This window comes from Mesoplodon mirus (assembly GCF_964341445.2).
Source record: "Mesoplodon mirus genome assembly, chromosome: 12".
NCBI lineage: Eukaryota > Metazoa > Chordata > Mammalia > Artiodactyla > Ziphiidae > Mesoplodon > Mesoplodon mirus.
Window position 1 is genome coordinate 22482527 of NC_138988.1, and position 17485 is coordinate 22500011.

Below are 17485 nucleotides of genomic sequence, written 5' to 3' on the forward strand. Positions count from 1 at the left end.
ATAGGCTTTACATTGGTTAGGATATATTTATTTGTCTCTACTTAGACATAGCCTATGGGGAAACAGATCTTCTACTTGTACCATGAGCTTCTCACAGTTCGTCTTAAAAAGTGTCACTGGTGGTTTATCCAATGGTTTTCAAAGAATAAACTGTAGATTTCCTGGTATTCTACACTGCTTCTTTGAATAACACCTCAGGGTGGAAAGGAATGAAAGTGAGTAGATGGACTTCTCCCTTCAACCACAGCAACATTTTATTAATCACAATGTATTAACTACTTATAATAGCTTGAAGAATGGGGCTTCATAATTTTTCCAAAAATATTTTTTTAATTATTAAATCTCCTATTTATAATAAAAATTCATTTTTCATTCCAAATTTCTCTAAAGTAATCCAAATCCAATAAGAAAAGCGATAATAGGGAATTATACTCAATATTTTATAATAATCTATAAGGGAAATTAATCTGAAAAAGAAGATACATATATATTATGTATATTAAGAATATATATATATAAACTGAATCACTGTGCTGTATACCTGAAACTAACACAACATTGTAAACCAACTATACTTCAAGAAAATAAAAGGAAGAAAAGTGATAACACAAGGTCTTCTATGAACACTTGCAATGTGCTTTTTAATCCTCTCAACAACAATATGCAGTAGGTATTGTAATTATGCCTCTGTATTCAGGTGAATAAGTTTAGGGTCAGAGAGGTGAAGCCACTTTCCCTGAGTCCCATAGGTAGTAGGGGAGAGCCAAGAAATAAATCCCAACATGTTTGACTCAACACTATTCCCTTTAATCACCCTGCTTTCCTGCCTCCTATAGTCTATATACTATTTTTACCACTCCACATTATTGTTCACTCCTTTTATTTTTTTTCTTTTCTTTTTTTTTTCTTTTGAACTAGCAGATGCAACAGTCCCTGGTTTTCATTTACTGTTTTTAACTTGCATATTTGTATTTGGTTTTTTTTTTTTTAATTAAAGACTTCAAATATATTTGCATGCCTCTCTGGTCCCATCCTTCACCCGTCTGTCCCACACACTTGTCAGATTAATCCACCCCAAATACCACTTTTTAAAATTTCTTTGCAATATTTTATTAAAGTCCTCTAATTCTTCCTACTTCCTCCACTGGCATTATTCAAAATGTGTTCCTCAAGATGTTGGTAGATATTCTACTTAAAAGAAAAAAAAAATACTTGGTAATACTTGGCATTTCAGTTTGCTTTTCTTGGAGGAGAAAGAAAAGAGAGAAGAATTTAGATATTTAAAAAAACATTGTAATTCCATAAAGAAATTTGGGGAAATGCTTTTTGGAAAAAAAATAACTTTCTTCTGAATCAACTAGACATCTTTGTTTTTATGGCTGAGGTTTTGTGAACACTTCTGAAATCATCAAACTAAAATGTTACTATATTTATTATTTTAAATACTTAATTAAGAAGCTTAAAATGTTACATGTTACAGCCTAAGCATTTTCTTGGAAGCTAACAATTTAGTATCAAAGAGATATGTTTCTTCCATTATTATCCAAGTTAATGTTGTACTCATTCAGTGTGGCAGGAAAAAGAAAAGAGGAAAAAAATCCTACAAGAATAACTTTATGAGTGCAATGGTGTTAACCAATGCAGGGGACATGGGTTCGAGCCTTGGTCCAGGAAGATCCCACATGCTGCAGAACAACTAAGCCCGTGTGCCACAACTACTGAGCCTGCACTCTAGAGCATGTGAGCCACAACTACTGAGCCTGCATGCCACAGCTACTGAAGCCTACGTGCCTAGAGCCCGTGCTCTGCAACAAGAAAAGCCGCCACAATGAGAAGCCTGTGCAACACAATAAAGAGTAGTCCCTGCTCACCGCAGCTAGAGAAAGCCCACGTGCAGCAACGAAGACCCAATGCAGCCAATAAATTAATTAATTAATAAAAATGTTAAAAATTAAAAAAAAAAAACTTCAAAATAGTAATTTGAGACCATGTGCTAAAGACGGTGGAGCCACAATATGGCAAAGTCAAAAGCCACCTCCCCACACACACTCGTTAGACTGAGGTGAGTGAGAAAGAAACTTTTATTGTATTAAATCACTGAACTGTTGAGGTTGTCTGCCACTGCAGCTAACATTACTTACTTTGACAGAAACCGAGGCCCAGAAATGTGGCAATATGTTTAAGGTTCCACAGTGAATTAAGGGCATAGCAGTTCAGTACTCTTTCTACCCAATGATACTGTTCTATTCACAGGAGACTTCATCATTTTCTCTCTCTCGTTTTTAAAAACTAACTCATAAAAGATTTGTAAGTAATCATTTGTTTCCTTTCATACCTTACATCAGGTAAATGTAAAAACTTCACTGTACCAGCATGACATTAAACCAAGTCATTATTTCATAAAATTGCAGTGGCAACTACTCCAAAACATTTAAAGCAGCTCTATAATACAGCACGTTCAGATAAATGAAGAGACATGTCTTAAATTTTCTACTTTCACCCAGTAATAGGAGAGGACAACCTGGCATGACATAGTCAAAAGGTTCCAAAGTCTTAACAGTAAGAATTTTATGTACTTTAGACAATTCTCTCTCCTCCCTCACACCATTTTTTTCTACTCCAAATTTAATTATATGGGTGTTTCTTACTTTAACAATCCCACAATGTAGGGCATAGTGTCTTTAAACACAGTCCTAAATAGAAACCCTAATAAATCATTATTTTTGGATCAGAGCCCTGTGTACTGCATAAATTGGAAAGGAAGATAAATGATTCTGCAAAGGGACATTCACCTAAATATTTTTATCCTCAGTAACAATGATAGTCCCCTACCTGGGTTGTAGGAATATAATGGAATCTCCAGGGAAGCTGGAAGGGCAAGATGTCAGTAAAGTGAAGTCAGGCCCTTCCTATTGAATAGCCATGCCTCAACTAATCTTAACCAAGAGTCAAGGCTCTCAAAAGCAAAAGACTGAGCAATGAAGACATTAAGAACCTTTTTCTTTCTTTCTTTTGTAGGTGAGGCTAAGACTAGAAATAAAAACTTAGAAATTCATATCTACGCAGGGAAAAGTCAGTAAACAAAGGCAAGAGCAGGGACACAAGAGGTTAGGATGGACAAGGGGATGCATAGACTTTAGGCCCAAGAGACTGATGATATAAAGGAGAGGGAAAGATGCTCATGGGGGCAAAACTTAGGACTTTAACTTTGAAAACCTAGGTTCAAAACCTATTCTACTACAATCAGGCTTTTAAGAAATCACCTTTCAAAGACTATTTCTTCATATACATTATGGGCATACAGAATTGTGTCTGACTGGAGTTTATCTTATGCAAATTCAAATGTAAGAGCCCAGCAAAGAGAGAGAAAAACAATTTAATTAGTGCAAGAGTTTTGCTAACCATTAATGGCAATGGCTGTGTATTCTGGGGGCCTGGACCATTGTTCCTGCATCCTGTGTGCCTCTCAGGATGTATGCTAGACCGTAAGCCTCAGGAGGTCAAGAATTTACCTCTCTGGCTCATCACTGTATTTCCAGTATCTAGAATAATATCTGTCATGTAGGAGGCCATAAAATCTGTGGAAGGAATGTGGGAAGGGAGAAGGGGAGGAAAAGAAAAAGGAAGGAAGAAATAGTGATCAACTTGCTGTATTGCATGACCCCAAAGAGAAGCCATCCACTTTACCAGGTGTAAGTGGAACAGACACCAATGAATTATAGTATCTGTGGGAAAACTAGCTGTATTGGACTTTCTGAAAGATAGAATTCTCATGGGTAACTTTGACTACACACAAGATTCTGCCTCTGTACTTTAGAACCCAACTGCCAAATAAGATGCAACTCTACTATAAAAATAATCGTAACAATGCTTGCATAACCTAACTTACCAGGCTTATATAAGAACACAGGAAGATTAAAATACAGAATGGTATTCTGCATAATAATAATGTTGTAGTAGGCAAATGCCAGATAAAAATAATTTGTATCATTATCTGACTTTACCTACTAGTTACATGCTCTTGTATCAAACTCTGTGGTATACCACAACTACTATATACAGCTTCTGTAGTTATCCGGCAAAAGGAATCTCCGCACTTGAAATACTGGTGATGATGGTACCCAAAGGACAGGAAAATTAGCCAAGGAAGGAAATATCCGCTACTCATTCCATCAACCAATTTAGCCTTGTAGCGCTATTGACATTCCCTTCTCGACTCTGTGGGGTTTGTCAATAGAGATGCTCACAAACAATTAAAAGCTGTTGCTACCATTGTGAAGCTTGTAAGCATGTATTCATTACTATTTGTGAGGTGTTTGATAATCTAAAGACAACTCGATTGGTCTAAAATCACTGTTAAAATCATGCAGGCTCGTGGTGAATGAAGGGAGCCACCTGTGTCTTTAGACACACCTAAGTTCAAGCTCAGGTTCTCCACTTATTTATCTTATGACTTTGTGTTCTCTTTCTCAACTGCACAATAACATGCCCACTATATGCACCTCAAACTTGACAGGTCCTCAACAGAGCTCTTCAGTTCTCATTCTAATGCTTGTACTGTAGTCCTGTCCATGCGTATGGCAGCCTTCTACCCCCAAGTGATTAGGGCAAAATCTGAAGTGTCATCATTGATGCCTTCCTTCCCTTTACTCACTTCTAACATCCAAACATCACCAAGTTCTGTCAGTTCTTCTTCCTTTCTAACCACTTCTCTCCTTCTCCCCTACCACACACTACTATAACATTTTTGAACTTCAATTGTTCCCTAACTTGGTTTCTTTTCCTCTCTTAGCCCTTATCATAATGCTTCTTTTAAAACCTCAAATCAGAGCATGCCACTACCTTGCTCAAAGCATTTCATTGGTTTTCCCTTCCATCTCCATCGGTATAAAATTCAATTTCCGTACCACACCCTACCAAAAGGTTTTGCATATTCTAACGATCACCTTCCTCTGTGAGCTCATCGTCTCCCCTTTCCCCATCACTCACTACTGTCCAGGTAGACTAGTCTTCTGTTACTCACAAACACCAAACACTTTCCCAGCTGAAGTCTTTGTCATGATTGTTCTTCCTTCTGTCTACAATGCTCCCCTGGGCATTTGTCAACAGTCTCATCCTTCAGGGCTCAGTCACCTCCTCAGAAAGGCTTTCCCTGACAACCTTCACTACAAGTCTCCTGCTCCTTTGTTGGTCTCGATAATCCCAAACGTTCTAGAAACTACCACAGTCTATAATTATCTTGTTTATCTATTTAATAATTTTCTCGTACACTAGAAAGTAACTTTCATGAGATTAGAGAACTTGTCAGGACTCCATGCTAGCATGTGATACATAGAATGTGCTCAGTAAATATTTTTGACTGCTAGAATGAATGGTGGAAGAGAGAGAAAGGAGAAACTGACTGGGCTGTACATATTGAAGGCTGGTATTCTCAAAGGTAACTTTGACTATATACAATTTTACCCCTGTATATTTAGAACCCATCTCTTAAGTAAGATATAATACTACTGCAATCTTTTCTGTGTAACCTGTTATTAGGCTTATAGAAACTCAGTGAGATTAAAACGCATAATAGGCACTTTTTAAAACATTAAGCACTCTGCAAATGTTATATCTATTTCTATTATTACATATTTTGATTCATGTTGTATCCTTTTATATTAATACTGGTATGTAACATAACAGAGTACTCATGTAATAGAATGGTTTTAGAGACAAGGAACAGAACGTCCATTTCAAGTCTGCTTTAATGATAAAGGTAATTTATGGGTTCAACATATGAAAAGTCCTACAGATAGGGCAGACTAATCAGGACACAGAATCTGTTTCTTTGTGATTCTCTTGTCCCTCCCTTTTTCTCTCCGTTGACTTCATCCTTGAGCTGGTAGTGAAAAGGCTACCATAGTCTGCCATGACAATGTCCACAGCCAAGGGAAGCCATCTTTTTCCATGGCTTTCTGTTTTCCAAATACCCTCAGCAAACATCCCATCCTGTCTCCTTTGCTTACATGGAGTCATATGCCATTTCCTGAACCAATTCTTTTGTCCAGGAATGGTTGGCTGTCTTATGCCTGAGTTCCCCCACCAGTTATTATCAAAGACATAGGAGACAAATCAGACTCATTCTGGAGCTGGAGACAGGTTTGCTTCCCCTGAAGTACCGGTGTTACAAGGAGTAAATGTAAATGCCTAAGAGTAAACCAGGCAGAAAGGTGCAATACATTCACTATGTTTATGAAGATTAAATGGCTTAAGGCAGGTAGAGCACTTAGATAATACCTGGGATACGGAAAAATGCTCAATAACCACTCTTTCATTGGGAGGAAAACAAACCTATCTTTCTAAATAAAATTCTAGAAGTTTGGGGAACAAAGAATTGATGTCAAACCAAGGGAAATTATGGTCTCATATAAACTATTTTGTAGATTGTTTTGCTTGACCGGAGGTTAGGTATTATTGTATATTTTCCATTTGGATTTTGGTCAGTCAATATGTTTTAGTATCTACACCATGCAAGACATGATTTAAAATGCTGCATAAGACATTAAGTCTAAAATACAGCTTTCTCTAGGGGCTTGGAAGCCTAACACGTGACATATGTTCTAAGTCAATGCACAATATTTTGAGTTAAGTGCTAAGTAAGTTGAGTTATATCAACATGCAAAAATAATGAGGTAAATACTAATATTTGTATGAATGTAAATATGCATATATAATATATATTTATTTAATAATAGAAATACTAAATGAGTGGTTGGCCACAGCAGTGTTTAAGAGCCTGGACACTAGACCCATTCAAACCCAGGGTTTGAATCCTGACACTTGGAATAGTATCTGGGATTAGTACTCCTTCCCTAGCTTTAGTCCCCTCACCTGTAAAATGTACCTATCTCACTGGGTTGTTTTAAGGGTTAAATTAAATGAGCTAATCCAGTAAGTATTGTCATTGCATCTGCTCATGGTGAGTGCTCCATAAAGGTTAGTTACTCTTAGAATCACCATCCTTGTTATGATTTGGTTTTAAAGAATTCCAGAGAAAGAAATCAACTGAAATAGATGGGATTTGCTCTTAGTCTTAAAGGAAGTGTAGGATTCAAACAGGAGACGAGATAGCTGGCCATGTAATCACAAGTCACACTTGGGAACTCGGTAAGTAGCCCAAACTGTCTAGGGGTGGAAATCCATGTAATAACAGATCATATTTGTACAACAACATTTCGTAATCCTTCCATTTTTAAATTTAAATAGCTATTATTTCCCCTCACTCCCACCCACAACTCAATTCACATCTGCTTTCTTTTTAACAAGCAGGGAAACTGAAACTGGTAATTAAGTACCTCAAATCCCTTTTCAGAATGAGGCATATTCCAAAAGGGAAGAGACCTATTCTGACTTGCTATTGAAATTCAAGAAAGGAGCACAGTGCCTAGCACATTTAAAGTGTCCCATGAATAGGTGATGATGGGGTAAAAATAAAGAACTTAATAAAATGACTTGCTTAGAGTTATCTGACCAGTAAACATCAGGGATGAAACCGGACACGAACTGGAGCCTCCTAATTCCTGAACTTTTTGTTTCCTGTGACACCTGACTCCCTCCATGTAAGGGAATTATGAGATAGGAGATTGGTAAGGAGCATCTCTGGAGAGTGCAATGGTCAGGAGCTCAGGTGAACACATAGGAATTGATCCATTATGTTCTAAGGGACCACACAGTGTAGTGGGGAGGTGCACAGGTCTGGTTAAAACCTCAGTTCCTCCTCTTACATGGTTCTGTGACTTTGGGTAAGTTATTTAACCTTTCTGTATCTCATTTCCCTCATCCATAAGAAGGGGATAAAATGATAGTATTTATCTCATAGAGTGGTGATGATTAAAGGAAACAATGCGTGTAGACTACATAAAACAGTGCTTAGAACATAGAAAACACTCAATAAATGTTAGCAATTATTACTTAGAAAGATGGAAGGACCTATATTTTAGAGCATCTGCTGTTTTTTATTTGCCCCACCCCCTCACTCTGGCCCCTTGCCTCTAGAGAGGGCATGCAACTCAGAGTTCTATGGCTCCCTTGTCAATGCCTTTGATGTTTGCTTTTCCAGCTCTAGGAAAAGTGCCCTCAAAGAAGGAGGTGGTCCCTACTTCACTGAAATTGCTGAAATCACTCCAGGGAAGCAATCAACTACCTCATCAAACCCATGATTCAAATGAAGGAAAAATGGCCAGTATTCAGTTTTCATGAGCCTGATACTCTGGACCAGCTACACAATTTGTGGAGCCCAGTGCAAAATGAAAATGTAGGGCTTCTTGTTCAAAATGTATTAAGAATTCCAAGACAGCAACACAGAGCATTAAACCAAGTATGGGACCCTTCTGAGCCCATGTACAGGTTGCACACCCATGAAGCCAGGCTTGCAGATGCTTTAAACTTTCTACTTCACCTTTTCGTCTTCCTTTGGAGTCATCTTTTTATGACTCTTGCCCCAAACACCTGGCAGAAAGTGTTTCTCTTGCCCTTGATCTTTGCATTAAACTTGCTTTGCATTTTGGAATCCAAATACCTGGACAGATTTGGATTCCACCCCTACTGGCCTGTACACTCATAGGAATGATGCTTAACTCTCTTTAATTCTATTTTCTCATTTGAAAATTGAGGATAATGATAATAATGGCAACCTTATAGACTTACTATGAGTACTGAAAGAGCTAATAATTTAAAAGTTTTTAAATAGTATCTAACACAGTGGTTCTCCACCCTGGCTGCACATTAGAATCACCTTAGAGTTGTTAAAAAGTGCCACTGCCTGGGCCCCAGCCATGACTAATTAAACCAGAGCCTTTGGGGGTGACGCCAGGACAACTATAGTTTTAAAAAGCCCCTCAAGAGATTTGAATGAACAGGAGGGTTGGGGACCACTGGTCTTGTGTATGATGAATGCTCAATAATAAATAATAAGAATAAATAATAAATGCTATAATAGATTTAAAAATATAAATATAAATAATATAATAATAAATAATAAATGTTGGCCAGTTATTATACAGCTTGCTAAACAAAGAAGTAAAATGTCCTATAGTTCAGTTTTTCCCCTGGATCAACTCTGCATCTGGCTTCTTTCTCCCATTCTCATGTGCTTTGATCCAGCATGTACCTGCAACCAATATAAATCAAAACAAAAGATGTCTTGTGGTGTTCCCACTGAGACAAAGGTACCTTTGAATACGGGTCTTTCCATTAACCCAGAGATGAGAGGGGAAATGTCAATTCCTCCAACAGGGCTCCTTCCTTTGATATCAGGGTGGTGTATATTCCAAAAGCTCTGTACGCTGCAGGTTTTGGGGGGCAGGGAGGACTTCAATCGAGTCACCAGAGAACCCTAAATAATGCAAAGCAAAGAAAGACAAGGAGGTGGTGAGAATGTTAATTTAAGCTTGTATTTCTCTCCCATCAGAGTGGATAATCATCTTTTTGAAAATGCCCTTGTGTCATATTTATGACGGTGACACATCCATTATGAATACAGTAGCTCATTTGCAATATGACCTGACAAATATTGATGTGTTCTAGGCTACATTTAATTTCAAGGTAACTAAAATCATTTGTGTTTCTTAGTAACCGGGAAGGGTACTGATCACATGAAGCTTAAAATAGTAGGGTCCTTTATGACTCGTCCTTCATAGTGAATCTACCAATCGGGACCTGGACAGGCGTTGAGGGAGGAGCTGGAGGAGTGGTCAGCTGAGTCAATTTGACCTTGAGGTCAAGAGGATCTCACTCTCATGCTGAGGTTCATAGATACACTGTTGGAGGGGAGCTGGCTGAGTTAGTCACAAACAGCTTCTTAAGTGATATCCATTGACCATCTCCTCCAGCTAAATAATAGGGTTACAGATCCACAGCTCCTGGGACTCAGAATATAAAAGCCGATTTGTGGAGACCCACAAAGGCCCAAGTCCCAGCATCCAAGAGTCAAATATATGTTACATTTGCTGAGCCTGTGGGTCTAAGAGAAAAGAGCAGCTCCTGCCCAGAGCTATTTATGTTCTAGTTGGCTCCCTAAATTCTAAGCAACTGAGAAGGCAATTCTTAAGCGATATTACAAGATAACACAGATTTAGAGGGCAAAAGAATTATCATAGTCAGGACAGTGTTTTTAATAAGTTTTGAAACCATTGTGAGTCCTGAAGTTAATTTAGTAGGTCAAGACAAACATTTCCTTTTAGAATAGAATAGAATAGATCGAAGTAGACTAGATCAGAGTGCTTTCCTTTCAGTTAAGTAAATTGTTAGGATTGAGTATTGTTTTCTGAAAGTTTAGCTTCATTTATCTATGTTTATGTGTGTGTGTATTAGGTCGCAATGTAGAATGGAATTTCTTGCTGTGGTTCAAGGTCCAAAAGATTGAAATTCACCATATTAGTAGACAGTGTCTATTCAGGGCAGAGTTTACAAACTGGGGACTCGCAGGATACATATGGCCCATTAGGAGTGAGTGAATTGGGAGTTTTATTATTGTTGTTATTTTGTTCTGTGGTTCACAAAAAGAGGTTGTGAAAAAATATGAGTTGATGGCCAGCAGTTAAAAGTCAGGAAATTTTATCTTTTAAAAAGACAAATATTTCAGTTTCTCTTCAAATACCAGAATACATAGAAATAATGAATCTGAATTCTCACAGGCCGGGACAGTCCAGGAAAATTGTTTTCCCCAAAATGAAAAATCTGATAGGTAAGTCAAGTGGATCCATTTCTATAATATTTTCTATCCCTGGGTCCTTTGACTTGACAATGATTTTTTATCTGCCATATGCTCCTGCCTCAACCTACATTTCTGGCCTTATCACTCACCCATCTTCTGTTCTAGCCAAATTAGAAAGTTAACTTATCCAAGGATAGTTCCCACCATCCTCTGACTGTGGCACTCTCTCCTCCCCAGCCCCTCTGTCAATTGAATGAAACATTTACCAAAGCCCAATTTAACTATATAGACCTTCCAGAAAGTCTTTCTGCCTCTTTCTTTATCTCTGGTAGTTCCTATCCCTGAATTCCACTAGTACATTGTACTTCTTTACTGGTCTTGCAGTACTCATAATTCTCTAAAATATATCATCCTTATTTATCATCATCTGTCTCTCTGAGTAGGTCATGAGCTCGCTGAATGCAGAAACCATGTCACATTTGTCTCTGCTTTCCCATCCCATTGCTCAGACCAGTGAACTGCATAAAGCAGATACTCAATAGTTGTTTGACAAATTGCATTACAAAAGACTTCAACATAAGGTTATTAGTTGCAGCATTGTTTGATATAGCAAAAAATTGAAAACAATCCAACTGTCCATCAGTTGAGTTTGAATATATCACCTATGCCACCTCTACATAATGGAATATTCTAAGGCTATGGAAAATGATTTAGATCTATTTTTGGTGACGTAGAAAGATGTTCAGGACATAATACTAAGTAAGAAGCAATTGACAGAACCATAGAGAGAGCATTATCCAAATAATTTTTAAATAGACACTTCTAGGTATAGAAAAGATCTGAAAGGATATTCATTCACCTCACAGATGTTTCCTGAATGCCTACCATGAGTTAATGACTATTCTAAGAGCTGTATGTATAAGAGTAAACAAAGCAAAATGTCTATGCAGGTGGAGTTAGCATTCTACTAGGGGAGGGATAGAGAGAAAAAGCTCTATTTAAGATAACAATAAGTGGAACAAAGAGAAGTAAAACAGGAATACTGAATAAAGAGTGATATGGCTGGTGCAGGGAACATTTCAATATTATTTAAGGTGTTTAAGAAACACCTCTCTGATGAGAAATTATTTCCCCAGAAACCTGAAATAAGACAATAAGTCATGTAGGTTTCTGGAGGAAGAGGATTCCAGGCAGAGGGAACAGCAAGTGTAAAGGTCTCAAGGTACAAGTGTACTTGGTGTGGCAGGATAGAGTAAGTAAAAGGAGAGAAGGTAGGAGACGAGATAAGCAAATTAATGGGAATCCATGTTATGTAATGCCCTCTAATGGAGTTTGACTTTTTTTTTTTTTTTTTTTTTAGTTTCTGCTTTATAACAAAGTGAATCAGTTATATATATACATCTATTCCCATATCCCTTTCCTCTTGCGTCTCCCTCCCTCCCACCCTCCCGGCGGTCACAAAGCACTGAGCTGATCAGGGAGTTTGACTTTTATTCTGAGTGAAAAGACTGTCAGGCTTTCAAAAAATTATCAAGAAATTGGTAATGGACATATTAAGTTTGAGATGCTTATAGGAGCTCCAAATGGGAGGTAGAAAGTTGGATGCATGATCTAGAGCTCAAGAGTGAATTCCAGCCTGGTTTTATAGATTTAGACTGGTATTTAAATCCATTTTCTAGTTAGGTGAAACTACCTTGAAAATAAGTGTAGAAGGCAAAGAGGTCTGAGGACTGAGCCATATATTATTTTGTCATTTAGGGAATGAAAGCTTAAGAGAGTCCAGCAAAACTTAGATGAAGGGACCACTGAGCAAAGAGATAAAGGAAAGAGCTATGTGAAGGAAGCCTAGTGGCAAAAGTATGATATCCTCAAAGAGGAGGATGAGATAAATTCTATCAAATTCTGCTCAAAGGTTGAATAAGAGGAGGACTGAGAAAAGACCATTGACTTTTGTGACATGAAGATCACTGATGACCTGAATAAAAGCAATCTTGGAAGAATGGTAGGGACGAAAGTCAGAGTAAATTAGGATTTCAAGAGAGAAGGGGAGGCAGGGCTGACAGTGAGTTTATACAACTCTTTCAAAGCCCTTTCAAACTTAAGGAATATCAGACAAATTGAGACTCATTCTAGAAATCAACTGGCCTCTTCTCCACAAAAATGTCAATGTCATAAAAGGTAAAGAAAGGCTGAGGAAATGTTCCAGATTAAAAGAAACCAAAGAGTCAGGTCCATTAAATTCTATATATGATTCTTGATTGAACCCTGGATCACGGGAAAATTGTTATACTGAACATTATTGAAAAAAATGACAAAATCTGAATACGGATTGCATTTTAAATCAGGATTTTGTATTAATGCTAAACTTCCCAAATTTCATCATAGAGTTGAAGTTATGTAATGGAATGTCCTTGCTCTTAGGAAATATATCAGAAAATGATTCAGAAAAACACAGTAAATATAGATACATTTATATATATATATAAAATAATAGATTTTTATATATGCAGGATATAGAAATATATATATATATAAAATCTAGATGAGGGGTACATAGAAGTCCTCTGTATTATTCTTACAAACTTTCTGTAAATTTGAAATTATTTTGTAATAAAACTTTTTGAAAATGTTATAGTGGTTATTTCTGAGAAATGAAACAATGGATTTTTTTTCTATCTCCTTATCTCTATTTTCTTTTTCAACAGCAGAGATCAGTTATTTTAAAACATAAGTATTTTTAATGACATTTAAAGTATTTAAGAAAACGTGTCAGTTAACTTTATCGACCACTCAAAAGGGCAGTGTTTTAATGATCTGAGCAAATACTTACTTCATGAGACATATTTATCAGATTTTTTGAAGTTATAGAACAAGATTTACAACAGATCTCTACTGATGAGATTATACACCCACATATGATACCTTGTGGGCCAATGTTCACTTCTCAAGAAAAAGGAAGTTAATACATTGAGATATTGCTTTAAGTATTTTAATGTTAATTATAATGATAATGCACTAAAATGAATTAATAATTTTGAATTTTTCTTGACTGAATTGCCAGAGGTTTCTTTAGGGCTTAAATTATTATTTCTGTTTTATGTGTTGGCTTTACCATCACAGAGGAGAAATATGAAAAAGCAATTAACTATATCCTCCAGTCTCTCTGAGAAATTGCTGTAGGGAATCTTTGAAAGAAGGGGCAGAGTTAGCATTATCACAGAAGATGTTTAATCAGATTCTCACTCGGGAAAATCTGGTTTAACACCCCATGGCTATCAGAACAAGCTTGCCATTATCACGTAACAGATTTGTGGTGGAAACTCAATAGCCATTTGTTGAGTAATTGTCAAGAAAGGGAAGAAAGTTTATATCAGAGACAACTTGACTTTGCAAGATCTAGCAAGTTTACCATCAACTCTCACCGACTTAGAGTGTAAAATATTGGCCATAGTGTTAGGAGGCTGAGTGGAATTTTTTAAAATGTCAATCCACCTAACAAGAAGGATAAGACAACTTTGTTGAACACAAGCCTAAGAGAACTTTATTGACTTAACAGCCAAGTAAGAAAAAAAAATGAGGGGGGGAAAAAAGTAACCAGTTAAAGAAGGTAGAGTGACAATATTTTGCTATCAAGATTTGTAATTCTAGACAGCAAAATAGCAATTGAACTAAGTCATTTAAATCAAGCCTTTAAAAATAATTATAGAGTAATATTTTTAGAATTATTATAGGTATTTCTGAAGGTGTTTAATAATATATATGTGTTAGTGCCTGTATCTCAATTTCAGTTTCTGGCAACATGGTAGACTAAATAATCTGACTCTCGACTAAAAGTAAGTAAAAGTAAATAAAAATATGCATATCTATTTTACTGCTTTGACAAATTCGCAAGAAGGTAAGAATTCTCCAGAGACCTAAAGTTAGGGGAAAACAAGAGTCCAACATGGTAAGAAGAGGACCAGAGCTCACCTTTACCCCAAGGGCAACTTCTGAACCCAGAAAGCTCTGAACTTCACTTTTCATGGCCTCACAGAGAGTGAAGACATAAGAAAAATCTCTCAGAGTGGGAAGCCTACTAGGAGATTCCACACATTAACCTGAGCTAGAAAATTACACTGTCAGCAGGCAAACTAGAAATAAAACTGTACCTCTCAGGAATAGAAAATAAAATTAGCCATCTAAACCTTGTTTCTGGATGAAAGCCAGGAGGAAATATCTAAAAATTAAGAAGTGCACACATATACAAAAAAAAAAAATTAAGTTTCCATAAAGGATAGACAGTTGAAATATGTACACCTTTAAAAGATAGCATTTGCAATAGTACCAACAAATGAATCTAACCAAAGTTGCACAAGACCTTAACAGTATCAAAAACCTGTGAAACTCTATGGAAACATGTTTAAAAAGAGCTAAATAAATGTAAAGATGTACCATGGTTCATAGACGGGAAGACTCAGTATTATAAAAATATTGCTTCTCCCCAGATTGATCCATATATTCAATCTGAATAGTTTTTACTTTGAAATTTGGCAAAAAATTATATGATTTAAACAGAGAACAAAGAACAAAAATAGTCAAAACATCCCATAACAGGAAATATATAGAGAAGATATTTGCCTTACCAGGTATTAAGAGTTATAAAAATCTAATATTTAAGATAAAGTGGTATTGGTCCAGGGACAGATGAATAGACTGGTGGAACTGAGTGGAGAACTCAGAAATATATCCACACACCTATGGAAGTTCGATTGACAGACTAGTGGGAAACAGGGATTTTTCTATAAATAGTTCTGAAACAAAACTGACTCCTAACTAAAGCAAGACAATTCCATAGGAATTAAAGACCTAAATGTGAACAGCAACAGTATAACAATTTTAGAAGGCAATATAAAAAAAATCTTCACCATTCTGTCCAAGGAATTCTCCATTTTTTCTGGAGCTGATCTGTAGTGGAGATAGATTTCTTAAATACGACAGAAGTAGAAACCACAAAGAGAGTTGAGTTCAATTACATTAAAATTAAGAGCATCTGTTCATTTAAAACACCATGTGGTAGAGACTTGAGTACTCCCAAATATCAGTGTGGGAGTATTCTACACTTCCCAGCCTCCTTTGGGGCCGAATGATGAGATGCAATTTGGACAGGAGTGACAGAAGCCACTTCCAGGCCTTGCACTTAGAAATAACCTACAGAGTCCTCAGCTTTCCTTCCTTTGCCATGTGTTTTCTAAGGCACAGCTTCAAGAGGGGACCATCGACTAGCATCAGCCTTAGTTATCCACTGAGGTTCAAGGTTTATTTGTTACTCCCGATTAGCCCATGCTATACTGATTAATAAAAGCCATAGATAAAATGATAACTACAAAGTGGAAAAGCCATTTTCAGTACATCTACTTGACAAAATATGAGCATCCAATACATTTTTTAAAGTTCTATGAATTAATAAGAAAAGGATAAACATCCCAATAGAAAAATGGGCAAAAGATTTGAACAATCTCCTTCATAATGGTCAATAACCACATAAAAAGATAGCCATTCTCTAGTAAATGAGAAAATGATACCTCACCGTTTTCACTCCCATCAGTAGGACAAAAATTTTTGAAGTCTGCAGACTTCCCTGGTGGCGCAGTGGTTGAGAATCCACCTGCCAATGCACGGGACATAGGATCGAGCCCTTGTCCGGGAGGATCCCACATGCTGTGGAGCAATTAAGCCCGTGTGCCACAACTACCCACAACTACTGAGTCTGCGCTCTAGAGCCCACGAGCCACAGCTACTGAAGCCAGTATGCCACAACTACTGAAGCCCACACGCCTAGAGCACATGCTCTGCAACAAGTGAAGCCAACGCCATGAGAAGCCTGTGCACTGCAACAAAGAGTAGCCCCGTGGGGAGACCTTCAAGATGGCGGAAGAGTAAGACACGGAGATCACCTTCCTCACCACAAATACATCAGAAATACATCTACATGTGGAACAACTCCTAAAGAATGAACACTAGCAGAAGACCTCAGACCTCCCAAAAGGCAAGAAAGTCCCCACGTACCTGGGTAGGGCAAAAGAAAAAAGAATAAACAGAGACAAAAGAATAGGGACAGGACCTGCACCAGTGGGAGGGAGCCGTGAGGCAGGAAAGGTTTCCACACACTAGGAGCCCCTTCACGGGCGGAGACTGTGGGTGGCGGAGGGGGGAAAGCTTCGGAGCCGCGAAGGAGAGCGCAGCAACAGGGATACGGAGGGCAAAGCAGAGAGATTCCCGCACGGAGGATTGGGGCCGACCAACACTCAACAGCCCGAGAGGCTCGTCTGCTCTCCCGCCGGGTCGGGTGGGGGCTGGGAGCTGAGGCTCGGGCTTCGGTCGGAGTGCAGGGAGAGGACCGGGGTTGGCGGCGTGAACACAGCCTGAAGGGACTAGTGCGCCACAGCTGGCGGGGAGGGAGTCCAGGGAAAAGGTCTGGAGCTGCCCAAGAGACGAGAGACTTTTTCTTGCCTCTTTGTTTCCTGGCGCGCGAAGAGAGGAGATTAAGAGCACCGCTTAAAGGAGCTCCAGCCGCGGCTATCAGCGCGGACCACAGAGACGGGCATGAGACGCTAAGGCTGCTGCTGCCGCCACCAAGAGGCCTGTGTGCGGGCACAGGTCACTACCCACACCTCCCCTCCCGGGGGCCTGTGCAGCCCGCCACGGCCAGGATCACGTGATGCAGGACAACTTCCGGGGGAGAACGCACGGCGCGCCTCAGGCTGCTGCAACGTCACGCTGGCCTCTGCCGCCGCAGGCTTGCCCCGCATC

General features: G+C 38.2%; 1 long non-coding RNA gene across 1 annotated transcript in view; it reads right to left on the reverse strand.

The window, feature by feature from the left end:
- Positions 1-9219: 9219 nt before the first annotated feature.
- LOC309813837 overlaps positions 9220-17485 on the reverse strand; it is a 150788-nt gene continuing 142522 nt past the window's right edge. The window contains exon 3 of the long non-coding RNA XR_014295548.1: positions 9220-9376. This is a non-coding gene — a long non-coding RNA (uncharacterized lncRNA). The remainder of the gene's footprint in view (positions 9377-17485) is intronic.